The 17,316-nt window shown below is 35.0% G+C and overlaps 2 protein-coding genes across 3 annotated transcripts in view; one reads left to right on the top strand and one right to left on the bottom strand.

Moving 5' to 3' along the window:
• The window catches only part of LOC144844452 (carboxypeptidase E-like), a 231,843-nt gene that overhangs the window by 156,003 nt on the left and 58,524 nt on the right, over positions 1-17,316 (bottom strand). The window lies entirely within an intron of this gene.
• Positions 7,095-17,316, top strand: part of LOC144844690 (chondroitin sulfate N-acetylgalactosaminyltransferase 1-like) — a 43,977-nt gene continuing 33,755 nt past the window's right edge. Inside the window, exon 1 of one of the 2 annotated variants that reach the window (XM_078701715.1) lies at positions 7,095-7,259. The gene's annotated coding sequence lies outside the window, so the exon portion shown is untranslated. Of the gene's footprint in view, positions 7,260-12,757; positions 12,804-17,316 lie in introns of those variants that run through there. The other variant, XM_078701716.1, reaches the window with a different exon arrangement.

The raw sequence follows: 17,316 nt of genomic DNA, 5'->3' as shown, positions 1-17,316 counted from the left end.
GTAAACTGTTTATGCTTCTCAATATATTACAGTATATTGACAAATCTGTTATATTATTTCTATGGGTTTTTAAAAATGTATTATTTAAACATAACTATTAAGGCATTTGAATGCATTACAAAAAATATTAGAAATATTACAAATTATTGTGTGTACTTACTTTTTTATAAATAATACTTACCAGTAGCAACGCAAAATGTATTTGTTAAATGTTTTTGTAATAATTTTGAATATGAAACACGTAAATTAGAGATTAAAATCGATTTTTAATTATTATTATTGTTACAATTTTAAATTGTTATATCACTATTAATTATTATAATTTTAATATCATTATTAGAATTTATCATATCAAAAACTAAAATTACTTAATACAATTATTACTTTTGTTTATTAAAATATTGATTAAAATTATGTTTAATATTACTATTTAAACTAACGCCCGTTGACACGTCGATTTCTCTTTTCATTTTCTGCCATTGTTTCCAACTTGTTTATTAAGAAATCTAAAGAAGGTCGATGTTCTGGTTTAACTACTGTAGTGCCCTTTCCTAGTTCAACCATCTGTCTACTTTGAATTGCTACTCCTAAACATTTGATTACATAACCGATAGCATACACGTCACTCTGTACTGAGTTGCAGGCACCGAAAATGTATTTTTCTGGCGCGACTTCTCGGTTGTCCAAGTGGTATTTAATCAGTTCGGCTGACGATTTGAAAGTTAGCTGGGTGTTTCCCCTTGGGTGTTGCAGGGTACTGGCCATGCCGAAGTCTGATAGCTTCGCTCTGTAGCAGATACCATCGTGGTTGATGAGGATGTTCCTTGCTGCCACGTCATTATGGAGAACTCCTCGCTGGTGCATGATGTTGAGGGCAATGGTCACCTCTTTCGTTATGGAAATGCAATCGAGCTCACTCAATGACGGCTGTCCAGTTCGCATTGCTTTCAGTAATGTTGTACTGGATAGGGTCAGAGTATTTCCAACGAACTCCTGCACCATGCAACAAACATTGGCTTGGCGAAAGACGCCCAAGACACGAGGAACTGAAGGTTGGTCACTCATCAACTCCATAACACGTGCTTCTATCATCATTTCGGACCACGCTTCATCAGAATTATTGTACCTCTCCAAAAATGCTGTCTTGACTGCAACTAGATTTCCTGGATACAGAGTCGACGACATCAAGTCAACGCGATGAAAGCTGCCATGACCAAGCTCTACAGGGTTGCTAAGGTTGGATACACTCGCTCTATGCAGGATCTTTACATGCGGCAGTATTTGATCAAGATGTTTTAATGTTGCATCTCCCTTGTTACCAACGGTTTTTGTTGACGTGGTGGAGTTACTTGTCGAAGAACCATTGTGGCTACTAGTAGATGACACTGGCCATTGTGATGACGACGATGCTGGTATCTGACCCGGTGATAACGCTGTTGGGGAGGACAACGACGCGGATGCACTTATCTGACCAGGCGATGATGTCGAAGATGACCTTGGCCGTACAGACGTTGATTTTGATAGTGATGATGACTTTGATGATAGTGATGTTGTTGAATGTCGTGATTGTGAGGTTGACACTGGAACTGCACTCGTGGATGGTTGGATTGATGATAGAGGTGATGAATATGGTGAACTTAAGTTGCTATCCGCTGCTTGGTAACTTGTGATACATAAAAGGTTTAGTACAGCTGTCCAAACCCTTCTAAATAATGATTTTCTTCTTGGTTGGTGTCCTACATCTTGCTGAGATCTACTTAAATTCGAAACAAGAAACATTATATTATATCACAAAGTTATTATCAATTATTAAATATAATAAGTGTATACTTAATACGATAACTTGAATAGGCGCTACTATTAGTAAGTATTTACGATAATAATGCCCCAGACTATAATTAGGCCTACCTACATACAGACTAACTAAAGTTAGGTCTAGCCTAGCTAGGTTAACGGATGCCTGCCTTTACTCTACAGCAGTACTATCTTAATATAAATAGCTATACTAGTCTATGCTAGCCTAGGTAGAGAGAGAGGATAGGCTAGGCTATATAGGCATAGCCTATTTTTAAATTATAGGCCACTTACTACTCTAGGCCTACAATAACAAAATAAACTAGGCCTAGTTAGGCCTAGTTAGCAGTCCCTCATATCATTATTAGGCCTGTATATAATATAAAAATTTAATCTGTAACTCAGAAAGAGTGTTCTAGATGGCATATAATAAATTAGGCCTACCTACATACAGACTAACTTAAGTTAGGTCTAGCCTAGCTAGGTTAACGGATGCCTGCCTTTACTCTACAGCAGTACTATCTTAATATAAATAGCTATACTAGTCTATGCTAGCCTAGGTAGAGAGAGAGGATAGGCTAGGCTATATAGGCATAGCCTATTTTTAAATTATAGGCCACTTACTACTCTAGGCCTACAATAACAAAATAAACTAGGCCTAGTTAGGCCTAGTTAGCAGTCCCTCATATTATTATTAGGCCTGTATATAATATAAAAATTTAATCTGTAACTCAGAAAGAGTGTTCTAGATGGCATATAATAAATAAATGCCGATTCAAAATAAGAGGGCCTTTGAGTTGTTAATGAAGGCTTGTCTGACCATTCCAACATTATCGAGAACTTGTTTGAATAACGTGTTCGTATTTCCTGGCCTAGGCCTATACCTTTAAATGTAGGCTAGACCTCTACTAGGTCATATTCCTAGCCTATAGCCTAGAATTAAATAAGACAAATTTTAGTGGTGGAAATGTAACCACTATTAACACTATTAAATTGTATTTGGGCCTACCCTCCAATTATTATGTCTTGTTGAACAATCGATTTGTTTGCCATGATCGTCGTCTTGGTAAGTTTCGAATTCGAATTCACGTTTACTTAGCAACACTTTTTGTGTAAGCACAAATAAAAACAACTGGTAGAGAGTCTTGTCTCTTGTCGTTGTCGATTTTTAGGTTACCGGTGCGCTTCATCATATGAACAATGACGGCTGCCACCTGCGTATTATGTCTCTTAACCTTCAAGGACTTGTCAATAAAACTCAAGCATTCGCTGAAAAAGTCGACGAGCATAAACCGCACGTCATTCTTGCAACAGAAACATGGTTGACTCCTGATATCAACAACGGTGAATGCATTCCACCAAATTACACCACCTTTAGGAAAGACCGTGAACAAACCAACCGCAATAAAAACCCACGAGGAGGAGTTTTTATATCTGTGCGAAATGATTTGATAGCGACACATGCTCCAGAACTGAACAGTGACACAGAATTGTTATGGATCAAAATTCAGATGGTAAAAGCCAAAGCAATTTTCGTAGGTGTTTTCTACCGCCAGCCCAAACTTGGTGCGGAACCACTCAAGAAACTCCACGAATCGCTATCCATGATTGACATTACTAAGAACCCAACTATTTGGCTAGGAGGGGATTTTAACGTTCCTGATGTGGATTGGTCTGTTCCCACCAGGAAACCCCCCAGTGCTTGCGTCTACAGTCCTGAAGTTACATCAAATTTGCTTGACCTCATCGGTGATTTTTCCTTGCATCAGCTGGCTAAAGAAAAAAATCATGTCCATGAAACCAGAGTTCATTCAGTTACAAATATATTGCAACTAATCCTGGTTACCAATCCTGATGCCTTCCCACCGATTAACACCTGTCCTGGAATCTCTGACCACTTTATCCTGACAGCTAGCCCTAATTTGAAACCATCCATACAAAAGTCTACTCGCAGGAAAATCTTCAAGTTTGGCAAAGCTGACATTGATGGTATGAGGAAACATATGACCAATTTTGCAGTGTCTTTCTTAAAAGATGCCGATTCTCTATCCCTTGAATCTAACTGGTTAAAGTTTGAGTCAGCTGTTCTTTCATCAATGAATACATTTATTCCATCTTTCTACAAAAGCCCCAGATTCAACTTACCTTGGATGACAAGACCACTTAAACGCCTTATAAGAAGAAAAAAGAGGGCCTTCTATAAAGCAAAGCGTGTCAACAATCATCAAAATTGGGAACGTTACCGGAGACTGAGGAAGGGTGCACAGAAACAACTAAGGAAAGCTGAAAACGATTACCTTTCTTCTACAGTTTTTGATTCACTCTGCTCAGACTCTAAGAAATTCTGGTCTTTTATTAAACAAAGACGACGAGACTCATCGGGTATTGCTACTTTATGGAATGGCCACAAATTTGTGAATTCAGCTCCAGATAAAGCAGAAGCCCTAAGTAAACAGTACAAATCCGTCTTCACTAGAGAAGGACGTGGTCGACTACCTAACTGCAGCGGAAAAAAACTTACTCAAGTCCCAGATTTAGAAGTACAGTGCGAAGGAGTAGCTAAACTCCTAAATAACCTATCCTCACATAAAGCTCCGGGACCGGATGGAATCCACCCATTTGTCCTGAAGGAATGTGCCACTGAGATAGCCCCAGTTCTTACCAAAATTTACAACCAAAGCATAAATGAAGGTATCTTGCCTACAGCATGGACTAAAGCTAATATCACTGCAATCTACAAGAAAGGAACTCGTACGGATCCCGCTAACTATCGACCTGTATCGCTAACTGCCATATGTTGCAAAATAATTGAACACATCATTTATAGTCACGGTATGAAACATCTTGATCATCACCATGCCCTTAGTGACTCCCAACATGGTTTCAGAGCCAGACGATCATGTGAAACACAGTTGCTTACAACCGTCCACAATATATGGAAAGCCAACGAGACAACTAAGCAAGTGGACGCTATCGTTTTGGATTTCGCTAAGGCGTTTGACACAGTACCACACAAAAGACTCCTGCATAAACTTAATCACTTCGGCATCAATGGATTCCTCCACTCATGGATCCAATCATTCCTCGTTGGTAGGCAACAAGTCGTCAACATTCAAGGTGAATCATCCAAGCCAGTCACAGTTTTATCAGGAGTGCCCCAGGGCACCGTCCTCGGACCGCTGTTGTTCCTGATATATATCAATGACCTTCCAGATGGTATCAAGTCTAAAGTTTGCTTGTTCGCCGACGACTGTGTCATCTATAACCCTATTACATCCCTGTCCGACTGCGAAACAATCCAGAATGACTTGAAGCATCTCGAGACGTGGGAAAAGAAGTGGCTTATGTCTTTTAAGCCTGATAAATGTAGTGTACTACGTTTTAGCACACGGAAAAATGTCTTGGAATACTCCTACCGGTTATCTGGGCACACTCTACAGGCTCTTCATCAACATAAACATCTAGGAGTTACCTTATCTACTGACATGAAGTGGAACCCTCATGTAGACAGGGCAGTTAACAAAGCCAATGGCATGCTGGGCTTTGTCCGTCGAAATCTGGGCAATGCCCCACGGAATGTCAAGATCCAAGCATACAAAAGCCTTGTCCGTCCCCATGTTGAATATTGTAGCTCAGTGTGGGACCCTCACACAAATTGCAACATCAAAAAAGTCGAAGCTGTCCAAAGACGTGCAGCCAGATTTATCACAAACAATTACAGTAGAGAATCTTCTGTTTCTGCTATGCTAAACGAAATCAACCTCCAACCACTTCAGCGCAGACGACAAGTAAATAGACTTATGATGCTGCACAAAATTGTCCATCAAAAGATTGACCTGAAGCTTGAAGATCATATAGAATACAGTAAACGACCAAACTCAGCAAGATGTACAAGGAACCACAATCCACTTACAATTAAAGTTCCTGTGGCTAAGACCAACCGATTCCAGAGCTCTTTCTTCCCTAACACAGTTAGAGACTGGAATGCTCTCCCGTTCTCTACAACTTCGACCACTATCACTAAAACCTTCTCCAAACTAATTCATGACTAGCTTTCCCCTCCTCAACCTCTACTCACATATTGAGTGATACTCCAGTTGGAGTTTATCAATTATTCAATCAAGATCAAGATCAAGATCAAGCTGCTTATATAGATAATTCTGAGCGCGTGTGCGTGCACATGTTCGAAGTGCATCTTTTTGTTCTATGCGCGGCGTAGAACGGTCGATTTGTTCTATCGTTGCCATGATACCTTTCGAATTCCATCGGTAATTTTTTTTTTTTGTAAAGCCCGGCGCACACTAGGCCTAGAGCTTTTTACTAAATAAATTGCATGAAACAACGAACAATGAAATATCCAAACAGCATTTAACATGATGGTGACATGTAGTTGATAACATTTTTTATCATGAAAATACTACCGGTGGTCCAGGCTTAGATTAGTGTAACCGTCACCCTACCACATGGACAATATTACTGTAAACAGGGAATATCTTTTGATATATATTCTTTGCTTAAATACTATGCATATTAACGTTGTGGTAAGCAAGATGACCGGGTCGACTGAGTGTCGTGTTAATACACGAATGTCATGGGTTCGATTGCCAAGCTGGTCGTGGTGGAATAGAGTTAAAGCTATGCGAGCTACTGTGTTTGGAGTTCACAGAATTATGCGTCCCTCTTTCCACCACATCATGAGGCGGTAACTTCAATGCATCTGATGTGGTGGAAACGATCCCAATGCTGTGGCAGGGCCTTAGTGCTGAGGCAGGGAGAAGCACACATAACATCTTTTTTCCCCTCTCGCTTTACTAGCTGTTTCGATCTCGTAAATTTTATGTTTAGCGCCCTCAATTTTAAGTATACACGCGTTTTAATGTCAGAAAATGTAGAACATTTTAAACTTAGATGTTTGTTCTATGATTATGTACCTAATCGCTCTGGTTTAGACGGAATCATTATGGCAGCCTCTGTGTTGTTACTGTTTTGAAAATGTATTACAGACTGTATTATAAATATTTTTTTCATATAAGCAACTGGATTTTCCGTTTTGAATAATAAGTTTTGATATAAAGGATATGGGAAAAAAGAAAACGCAATAAAAAATTAACATATCAATGTTACTCTTTGCTACGACTGTATAATATGAACAATCATTTATATCAAAACAAAATTTTAAAATTGATGATAATGTTACCTTCGGAATGTATTCGATAAAAATATACGACACTATGATAACCCACCCCCTCTATAGGTTGGTGTTGGATTTTTTAAGTACAGACTTACAACACGAGAGTCGATGAAGCGACGGGAGAGAAAGTTAGTTGGCAGTCTCAGAAGTTTCCTCTGAAGGAAAAGTTAAGTCGTGGCAGGTGTTAGGCCTACAAAACAAGAGGCTTTAATATGATGTGTCGACTATTTTGAGGATTTTTCTACAGTTGATTAATGAATTTCTATGTAAAATGGTGAGTGTTTATGCTAGCCTAGCTAGGCAATGTAGTAAAAGTTGGCGTGCCAATTGACGTGCAGTGATTTAAGAGTTTCTTAATTTGTGCAGGGTACCAATTAGACGGTACACGTTGCAATTTTCAGCCACATTGTTTTGTACACAGCAGGCCTAGCCAAAGACTGTGCAGTGCTGAGTCTAGGCCTAGTCTAGGCCTAATTGACAGTTGTGTAGGACCTACCTTATGTAGGCCTACACGCATAACAACGGCATTAGCCTAAATATAGACCTGGCGATAACAAGAATGCAGGATATTGTGAATGTGAATGGGCTTGTCATAAAAATAGTCAATAATAGGCCTAATAAATGACGTGATTAAATCTTTTCTCTAAATTTAGCAGTGCCAGTGAGTGGGTCCCGGCAGTGGGTGGGAGGGATTTTTTAAAGTTTAGACATGCATGCCAACACTTCTGTTTTGGCCCGGAGACTCCCATATATAATCCCAGATTTTCCTCATTTTCTCAAGGATTCTGATTACAAAGAACTCGATTTAGAATGAATGAAGGTAATTTATTGTTTTCTGCAATAACACTTAGTCCATTGTACGACCATCAATTTTTTTTTCAGAATACAGAAGGGGAATCCCCTCACATGGGTACTATTTGTCACACCGCGCTCCTCCTCCTGCTATCAATAATAGAAGGTTATGTGTTTCTATTTCTGTCCAGTTTCAAATACACTCATTAATATACCGACACATATTACAATCTAGTCATATTTGCATCATAACATAACTATTTGCAATCTATATATCATCATGGTTGACACAAACATGTGGGTATTTTCTGGTTTGGACCAGCCTTAATTAAAGAAACCTAAATGTATGCCTGTGTGGTAATTGACTTTGTGCCAAAAAGTGTTTCATTGCTTTTTACTAGGTTAAGGATGTTGTTTTAAAACTTTTAATAAAAGTATGTAGAAAACCCCCTTCCTGTGGGAAACTCCTATATTCAGTGAACAGCCTACTGTATTAATTCCTGTGAAATGAGTAAGGGGTCGGGGGATATAAGGTTTAACAATACGGCCAACCCCTAGGAGATATACCTATTAAGGAGACACTTTTGTGGGTTCCAAAAGTGTCCCCATAATAGATTTCTACTATATTGTATACATTTTCTGATGTATTGATTTGTATTTTGTATGTATATTTGTTAATATCTCTGCAGTGTATATAAGAGGAATTTCTGATGTATTTTTTTGTATAGACCAACTAAAGAATAATAATAATGTGTTTTTCACAGTGAAGGGCAATACTGTACATTTGGCATGTTATAGGGTATTACTCAAAAGCTCAATCTGGTGGTTTTTTTTTTTTAAGGTGTATCTAGAAAATAAACATTCTGGTCCAATGAAAAACAATGCAATTGGTTGTCATATTTTGTAGTTTACAGAAATAAATGAATTTTGTTAATTACTATTGAAGCTGCTGAGAGAGAGGAACCATAGATCAACTGATAAAGCAATTTTATTCTGTGTTCTATGGGAAGCCACTGTTCAGGAAGTTGTATTGAACCATGGAGAAACAAAAATAATTGATTATTGTGTAACTGGTTATCCTGTGGGATTTTAAGGCTTCAGTGACTTAATAAGACTTCATTGTATTGTTTACCACACTACAATTAATAGCCAACACAATGTTTGTTTTGTTCTTTATTATGAAGGTATTAATATTAACGTCATTCAAATTACACAGCTGATTGGATTTTTCCAAATATACTGGTAGTCTGTCCAATAGCAGATAAGTAGAGGGCTCATGGTGTTCAAATAAATTGTGAAAGTTTTAATTTGTCATACTCTTGAATATGGTAGTGGCTGGTTATTAGAACAGTCAGATTTCAAATCTTTTAAATTTACGTTCATCAGTGACACCACAAAGACACAAGCATGTGAAATGGATTTTGTGTTTTCACAAAATGAGATTACAGCTTTTACATAAGGAATAATTTTGCCAGTGGAGTATAGCAAAAAGCAAACCAAAAATAAATTATAAACATTGTAAACATAAATAAAACCCTAAATCATGGGAAGGGCAAAAAATAAAATACCTTCCCAAAAACTCTCTGTTATCTTACTAAAAATAAAATTGTAAAATTCTTCATTGTTATTACATATAGGTATGCAGGTCTGAGAAAGTCATCTATTGTACTTTTATTGCTATTTAAAAGTCTACACTTCCCTGTTATTGTACTTTAATTAAAAGCCCAGTAGTACATAAATTAAAAACAGATATGCTTACTAAGATTAATTAAAGGTAACAAAGAATTTCTTCAACTGATCAATAAAATCAATAGGAATGTATATACTTAAAAAGTAATATTGCTGAGCAGTAATTTCCAGTTATTAGTTATTATACAGTACCTAGGTTTTTTTTATGTTTTCAGCATTTTATTATGGGCAACTGATCAATCTAAAATAACACTTATTTACACACTTACACACCATGAGAACTCAAAATCAGAACATCCAAAACATGCATGCACACTCAGCAAAAACTAACTTTATGATTACAAACAATTAATAATTAAAAAAAATATTATTAAATACATAATTCATATTTTTATTTAATAAATAGTAATGTTTAAAAAATAAATTATAAAATAATACAAAAAATATTTATAATTTAAGCTTTTTATGATAGTTTTAAGTGCTACTTCAAAGTCACATGAATTGTCTTCAAATAATAAAAATAAATTTATTGTATTATATATTGTATGTATTTCTTGAGAAAAGTGTAAGTGTTATTATAGAGTTGAATCCTTGATTTGGGACATTTCTAGTTAAGGGACATTGCCCCTATTAGGGGATACTCTCCCATGAAACAAATGAGTGGCAATATATACGACCAAACCTATTGTTTAGAGGACACCCCTTGAGACCTTGTATTGTCCCAAAGGTGTCCCCTTAATAGAAGTTCTACTGTAGTTGATCTTGCGTAGAATCTGGCTGCATGAATACGTCTGGTTTTCGCCTATTACAGTATGTTGTTTAACCATGGAGGAAATAATATATAAATAATATGTTTTCCTACATGGTTTAAACTATGTACACATAAACTTGTTGGTAAATAGTTTAAACACACTTTCACTAAATTGCCAGCTTTTATAGTCTACCATTTTTTTTATAATCTTATATAGTATTTTGATAGGCTTTAGAGAAGTGAGCACATATGTTTATGCACTAATATAAAACTAAAATTAAGCTTTTGACATACACTGATCAATTTTTAATTTGCAAAAGAAACCAAAACATATGTCCAACTGTAGTGATTATCTATTAACTCTGCGATTTGCTGCACGATTTTAAAAGCCAATCTGTTCATAAATAATCACTTATACTCTATATCCCTAAATAATTAGCCTAAGCCCTAAATAATCGCCCTACATAATTAAACCGAAACAAACATCTTTAGTTCGATTTTTTTTCCCCGTCTATAAACGTAAACAATGGATGACTTTTGTCAAATGAAGTCTATTTCGTGCCTAGCTTACCTGTAAAAACCGACAATATAGCTGTGCTCTCCAGAGGGAGGCTTTAGATACGAAAGTAAAAAGTTCCTAGAATACCCCTGTATTATAATGGACCAGTCTGCAACCACGCCCTCATGTGGGAACGTTCCAACATACCACCATCATCATCTTTTGTCAAATGAAATTTGTAGTTGTGTTGAAACATGAAGTTTTGCAACATTGCAATTGCAAAATTAAGGGTTAAAGTTCAATAAATTACTGTTATAGTAAACATTAAAAGTGTTCAGTCTGTTTATAACCTACCAAATCTAAAATAACAATGAAATCCCATGTAAATCTCTTGATCCAAACATATCTATATTTAAGTACCTTGGTAAATGTGTAAATTGCCCCAAGAAATTTGATAACTATACCTGGCTATACTCTCCATCAAACAAGTCACAATATCAGTTTTCTTGCAATTACATTGATTGCCTGACTATCCTGTGTGTACTCAATTGCAGATCATAATGTTTAATATCAACATTGAGTGTAAGCATCATTAATCATTTTTTATTGATGGTTATCATAACAAATTATCAACACTGAATTATGTTTATTCAACACACTGTCAGTGTTATTACCAGTTGTAAATGCTGCCTTTAATATTGATCTGTATTGTATAAAGCTCTGTCTACACTATCATACATAGTATCATCATAGTTTTACAAAATAATTGTGATGTACCCAAATATGGTAGTCATATTTTTGTCACATAAAATGTGATAGGGTAGAGAAATTGGCTACCAATCTAAGGGTCCTGGGTTCAAATCCTGTCATATGTCAGAATTTTTTCTAATGACAATGTTCAACTCCACTCCCAAAGACTTTTAATAAGACTTTGTTTATGTAGAGCATCTTTTGTATATGTTCGTCTTGTGAACGGGATTGCCACCTTTAAGAAGGATAGTGAATGAATTCGCTTATGGTTCGCAATTTGCCTAAATATATAATAAAAACAAAACAAACAAAACAGAGCTTTAGAAGATTCTTATGTATCAACAAAACTGTTGTCAAGATTAATAATTGCGATTTCATTTCATTAGCTACTGTAGTGTATTTCTACAGTATCACAATCATTGGCATTGCAGACTTAGTAGATGGATTACACTTCCTCAGTCTATGTATATCCTACAGAATGGAGTTCCTACCACATTTCCAAAACAACCCGAGACAGACTTAAATGATAGTACCAACCATTTTGATTGTTTGAATGCCACTAAAGCTTAATTGTAATATTATTAGGTGGTTAGTTTTACTCAGATATTGCCGGCCTTGACAATGAGAGTTTCTTCTAAATTTTTAAATGTTAAATCTACAGTAGGGCTGTTTTACAGTAGTTCATTGACTGCTGTCGTAACTGTTCAGGTGTTTTGTTAAAATTCAGGATTAACCTAGGAAAGTTATTGAATAAGAGAACCCTATCCTAAATTTACAGTAGTATGTGTTGTGTAAAGGATAGTAATAATGAAAATATAAAGTATGTACAAATGTTTCATATGTTCCAGTGCACAATATGTTGTTTGCATTCATATTGTTCTATGGCAAAAAAAATAATATTAGTCACAAATTTGCACATATCTCTGCAGAGTAGAAAACCATGGTATTTTGTTTTTTTTTCCCTGTGTGTACAGTATTTTAATTCCGGATTGACCTTGCTCAGTCGCTATAGGAAGTGCAGGTCAGTAGACTACTGACTTCCTCTATTCTTACTGGATAATCAATGGTTGAGACCATTCTTAAACAGAAGAAGACAGCAGTTAGTCTATTAACTAATAACCAATGGGTGAAACCACATGTATTGACCGTGGAAAGCAAATGTTACGCTGTCCCGTATGGCCGCTCATAGCATGTGATGTTGTATTGTACAATTACCATTAATATGAATGAAAGTTAGGTCAGCCAAGTGAAAGTTGACAGATATACAAATCGGACTGCTGCTGCTAAACTGCTGTAGGTTTACAGTAATCTCTTGGATATAGAACAAATAGTTCGTCGTAAGTACAGACTTTTTATTCCAAATGAAAGCAACTTTAAGCTGTTTTTTAGTCTGCTGTCTATATATTGCATGTGCATATTCAATCAATATTAAAGTGTGATATGGTGGTACAGTATTTCCAGGGAGGTATTTCTTTCTATGCTTTGTGTATCACCTTTTATTTGTATTGTGAGTGAGTTGTACAACTGAAGAGATAAGCCAGTATGTATAGGCAGGTGTAAGGGAATCCAATCGGACCAGGAATATGAGCGAGTGAGTGGCTGAGCGGTTAAGACAGTGGAGTAAAATAATAATTAATCAAATAATAATGGTAATAATAAATTTGCTGATTGTGGAACTTACGACGATAAAGAAATCCTCCCACTCCCCCTAAATTTGGAAAATTACTGTACAGTGCAAAATAGGATGTTACAAGTTTAGTGTACCACTTCATTTTTCTTCCCTTCCTTTTATATTCACATTTTGGATCTGCCCAGTAAATAAATAGGTAAGTGCACCAGTTGCAACGTTTTGCAGTAATACCTATTATTATTGAAACAATTCACATGCCATAATCTCAACACTGTAAGTGTGTTTATTGAAACATTAGACAAATTATGCCATATTTCCTGCAGCAAACATAAACTTTAAAAACTGGGTCAGCCTCATAAAGGAACCATTAATATTGAAATAATATTCAATAAACCATTATAAGGATTTATTGAATTACTTATTAAACATTAGATACAGTAGTTATTATCAAGTAATTTGTTTTTAAATGGGTTCAGTTAAAATAACATCACATGGATAGTTAAAAAAATAGTTTGAGTGAATTTTCTTTTTTTTTTTTGAAAAGTATGAAATACAAAGTATGATACTTACAATGTTTAGGAAATGTTCAGTTTGCTTTTTCAATCAGACTGTTCTTTTTGTTACATCAATATAGTGAGAGTATGTGAAAGATTTGCACTCCCTATGAATTAAAAGTTCTGTTTTGTATATAGCTATTCAATACAGGGTTCCTACAGTACAGTAACAACATACAGTTAGCAAATTAACTGTGAAGTTATTGAATAATAAAATTATATGAACATTTTGAAAATTCCTTAAGTTTATATGTGGGAAGGTGCACTTTAATGTAGACATTTAAATAAAATTACAGTATTCAAGTGAAAGTTATCAAAACTAGACAGAAATTAAATATTACAGATTCTGATCTATTGATCTGATATTATTAATACTTTTGGATAAAAAATAATTAGAATTTAAGATTATCGCATCAAAATAAACCTTCATCATTTCCAACAAAGTGTCCGTTTAATAAGGGTTGGGTGTAGTGTTGAAACATTTATTTTCCTTGTTGGTTTCACAGGAAGGTGTCTCCTTAATAAGATTGTCCCCTAAATAAGTGTGTTCCCTGAATAGGTCTGTCCCAAAGAAAAGGTTCTACAGTGCTAGTAAAATTTTATAAAAAATGAAAATGGAAAGAATTAGGATAATTTGGGTCTTTGGCTATAAATTTGAGTACTGAAAGGAAAGAAAAAGTGAGACAATTGTCTGATCACCCAAAAGATACAAAAACTAGAATTATAGTGAGTAAAAATGCAGTACTTGCCGACATTGCTTTGTAAAGAGAAGTTATATTGTCTATATTTTCCATGGCGACTCTAAACCTGTTGTTAAGTAAAACGTACACACTACATTATTGAGCTTCTTCCTTTTGACTATTATTTATGGAATATAGAAATTTATTCGTCATACTTAAACAACACCACGTCTTTACATTTTATCTCCTGTAGTTTTTTTTTATTTACCAGCTCATGCCATGCCTTTAATTCTGCCTGCTTTTGATTTCTTGTCAAAGATGGACCTACTTAAACAGTAAATGGCTTTAAGGTACTGTAGTAAATTCTATAATTATGTCAATTTCTGTCAGGACGAAAAACGTATGACATGACACGACATATTTATGTTCACCATACATGATACGAATGTGAAAACAGTCATAATTTTGTGTGTCACTCTGACTGCATTGCCAGAGTTGGTCTCTTGGTAATTCATATAGTATTATTGTTACAGCCCTTGTCATCATTACCTATGAAACAACTACAGTCAAATCTTTTCAATATTCTGATTTTATTTCGGGAATAATTATTTTGTCGGATTAATTAGGTATAATAATAACACATTGCTTTTTGTTTGGCTTTTGGTTTGGTTAAAAAAAGATTTAATATAATACTACATACTTGAGTTGTAGTGCACACTCTGCGCTAAGATGATTTTTAGATAGTCACAGATGCACTATTTGGACGCAGGTCAACTCAGTCCTAAACCTACTTGGGATCAAGTTGACATGACCCAAGTTGACCTGGAGCCTGAGTGGTTGGATTGAATTTTTCTATTCTATGATACTGAACACTTTACCCATGCTTCATGGTTCATTTTCGGGCATTTTATAAACTCAGAATCAAGATCTCTCTATTTATATACCAACCATTATGGTATATCAATAGAAAAAGAATCATAGGTGCATGACATAATCGTATAGCATGTTTCCATCAAGATGATTTTGGTTGGATTTAGTCTTTTTACCAAGTCGACTTAAAAATATTCATATTCAAAATATACCCTGATTGTCTCTGTCCCTTAAAAACCTAGTTATATTTTAAAATAAGCAAATTCCTGCTAGCTGCTTTATGGGAGATGTACATTTATGTGGAGATTTTTAACATTTGTGTTTTGTATGTCGCAGCTCAATCAAATTGAAATTGGCACTCAAAAAATATTGTTCAGTACTGTATACTAATAGCATAGCTCAGTCGTTTTATACAGTACTTAATAGTATTTTAAGTTTAGATTTATAGAGCACTATATTCTTATGAACAGCCTTGCCTTTAAATATGTCTTATTTTTCAACTTTCAGATGCTATGAAATAGTTATAATTAAAAGAATGGATCGTATATCAATGATGATTGCAGTGAAAGCAATTTCTGTCTGCCCTTAATCTATTATCAATGAGTGATTCAATGGTTAAATCTATGAAGTGCATATTAAGATTCTCTTTACCGCTTTCATTCTCATCCACTAGAGTTTATTGTACGCTTATAACAGGCTACAGGAACATACAGTTTCCTTTTATAAATTATATTATTAGGCTATGGGGACAAACAGTTGTAAACATTCTTGGCTGACTGTGTGTCTATAGACACAACGATTTGAACTTGTTTGTAGGTAAATGACTTTATACACCAACAGATATCATGCAGCACATGCAGTGACTACTATTATATAATTTGTCATATTTTTGCTCTTTTTAGGTTTCTAATCAAATCATCAGACTTCACCATTCTATTTTCCTAAACCTTTCCTCGGGTCGATGTTCAGAAAACAGATGATAATTGGGAAATAATGTGTACAGTGTAGAATTATCTGAAGTGTGAAAATGCATTTATGCAAAACCATCAAATCCCTAACAAGGTTAATTATTGTAATTAGCTGTCTGTTGGTTTGTGTCTCTGTATCTTCGTTGTTTTGGAAGTTATTGTCTGAAAAGAGATGAAAGCCTCTAAATTAGTGTTTTTGTTGCATTATTAGCTTTGTAACAGTTATGATTTGACTGGATTTGCATTTATTTCTGATTTGCATTTATTTCTGATAACTGAAATTTACACAACAATGAATGAGTCTGAACATTGTGTTTAAAGAGCATGTAAATGAGTAGACCAATAGTTGATCCACTGATATGGTTTTTTATTAGGCAGTTTTATTCACCCTACAAATCTAAAGCATTGTTTAGTTGAATGTCATGCATTCATATTTCCATCTATTTTTTTGGTGATTTGAAAAATATTGTACTATCAGTAATGTTTGGTTTGCACAAATCATATTAATTGATATCAATTGTAAACCAATGTTTACTGAGATGACTGCAGACTCAATACAAAATAATTAAATAACCACCTTCCCCTTGCCACTCCTCCTTCTGGTTTGAGTAATATCTAAAGCTTGAAACAGTTCTACTGTAATTGGTTGTAAAGTGATAGAATTCTCACACTATTTCTGTAATGAACATTTCAATTGGGTTGTTTTCTTTCTTTTTGGAAGTTCACTGCAGAATGTGTCCCTCCTCCAAAGCTCTCCATTTACTTGTCTCTTAAGTGCTATAATTCTCAACCAGTTGTTTTTATATTTTCTCAGGTCATCACTGTTGTATAATTAGTAACTGTCTAGACTCATCTACTGGCGAATAAAATTGTTGAGTTCAAATACCGTAGTAGAAATGTAAAATTTATTACTTTTTATTTTAAGTGGAGAAAGATACTACTGTATTAACACCTTTCAGTTAAACTTTAAATTTCAAGTTCTTAAATTTTAAGGGATTATTTTCCTTCTGAAAATTAAATCAACAACTTTGCTATAACCCTTTAATTCTGTTGAGCTTTAATCTGTTTGCATTTGCTTCTAAATTACCCACTATTTGTCGCCATATATTATTTCTACAGCGTAGCTGTTACATGCAAAGTTGATCTGA

The sequence above is a fragment of the Antedon bifida genome, chromosome 6, assembly GCF_963402885.1.
Source record: "Antedon bifida chromosome 6, ecAntBifi1.1, whole genome shotgun sequence".
Taxonomy (NCBI): Eukaryota; Metazoa; Echinodermata; class Crinoidea; order Comatulida; family Antedonidae; genus Antedon; species Antedon bifida.
Note: the sequence above shows the minus strand (reverse complement) of the source record. Positions and strands in the feature narration are given on the sequence as shown.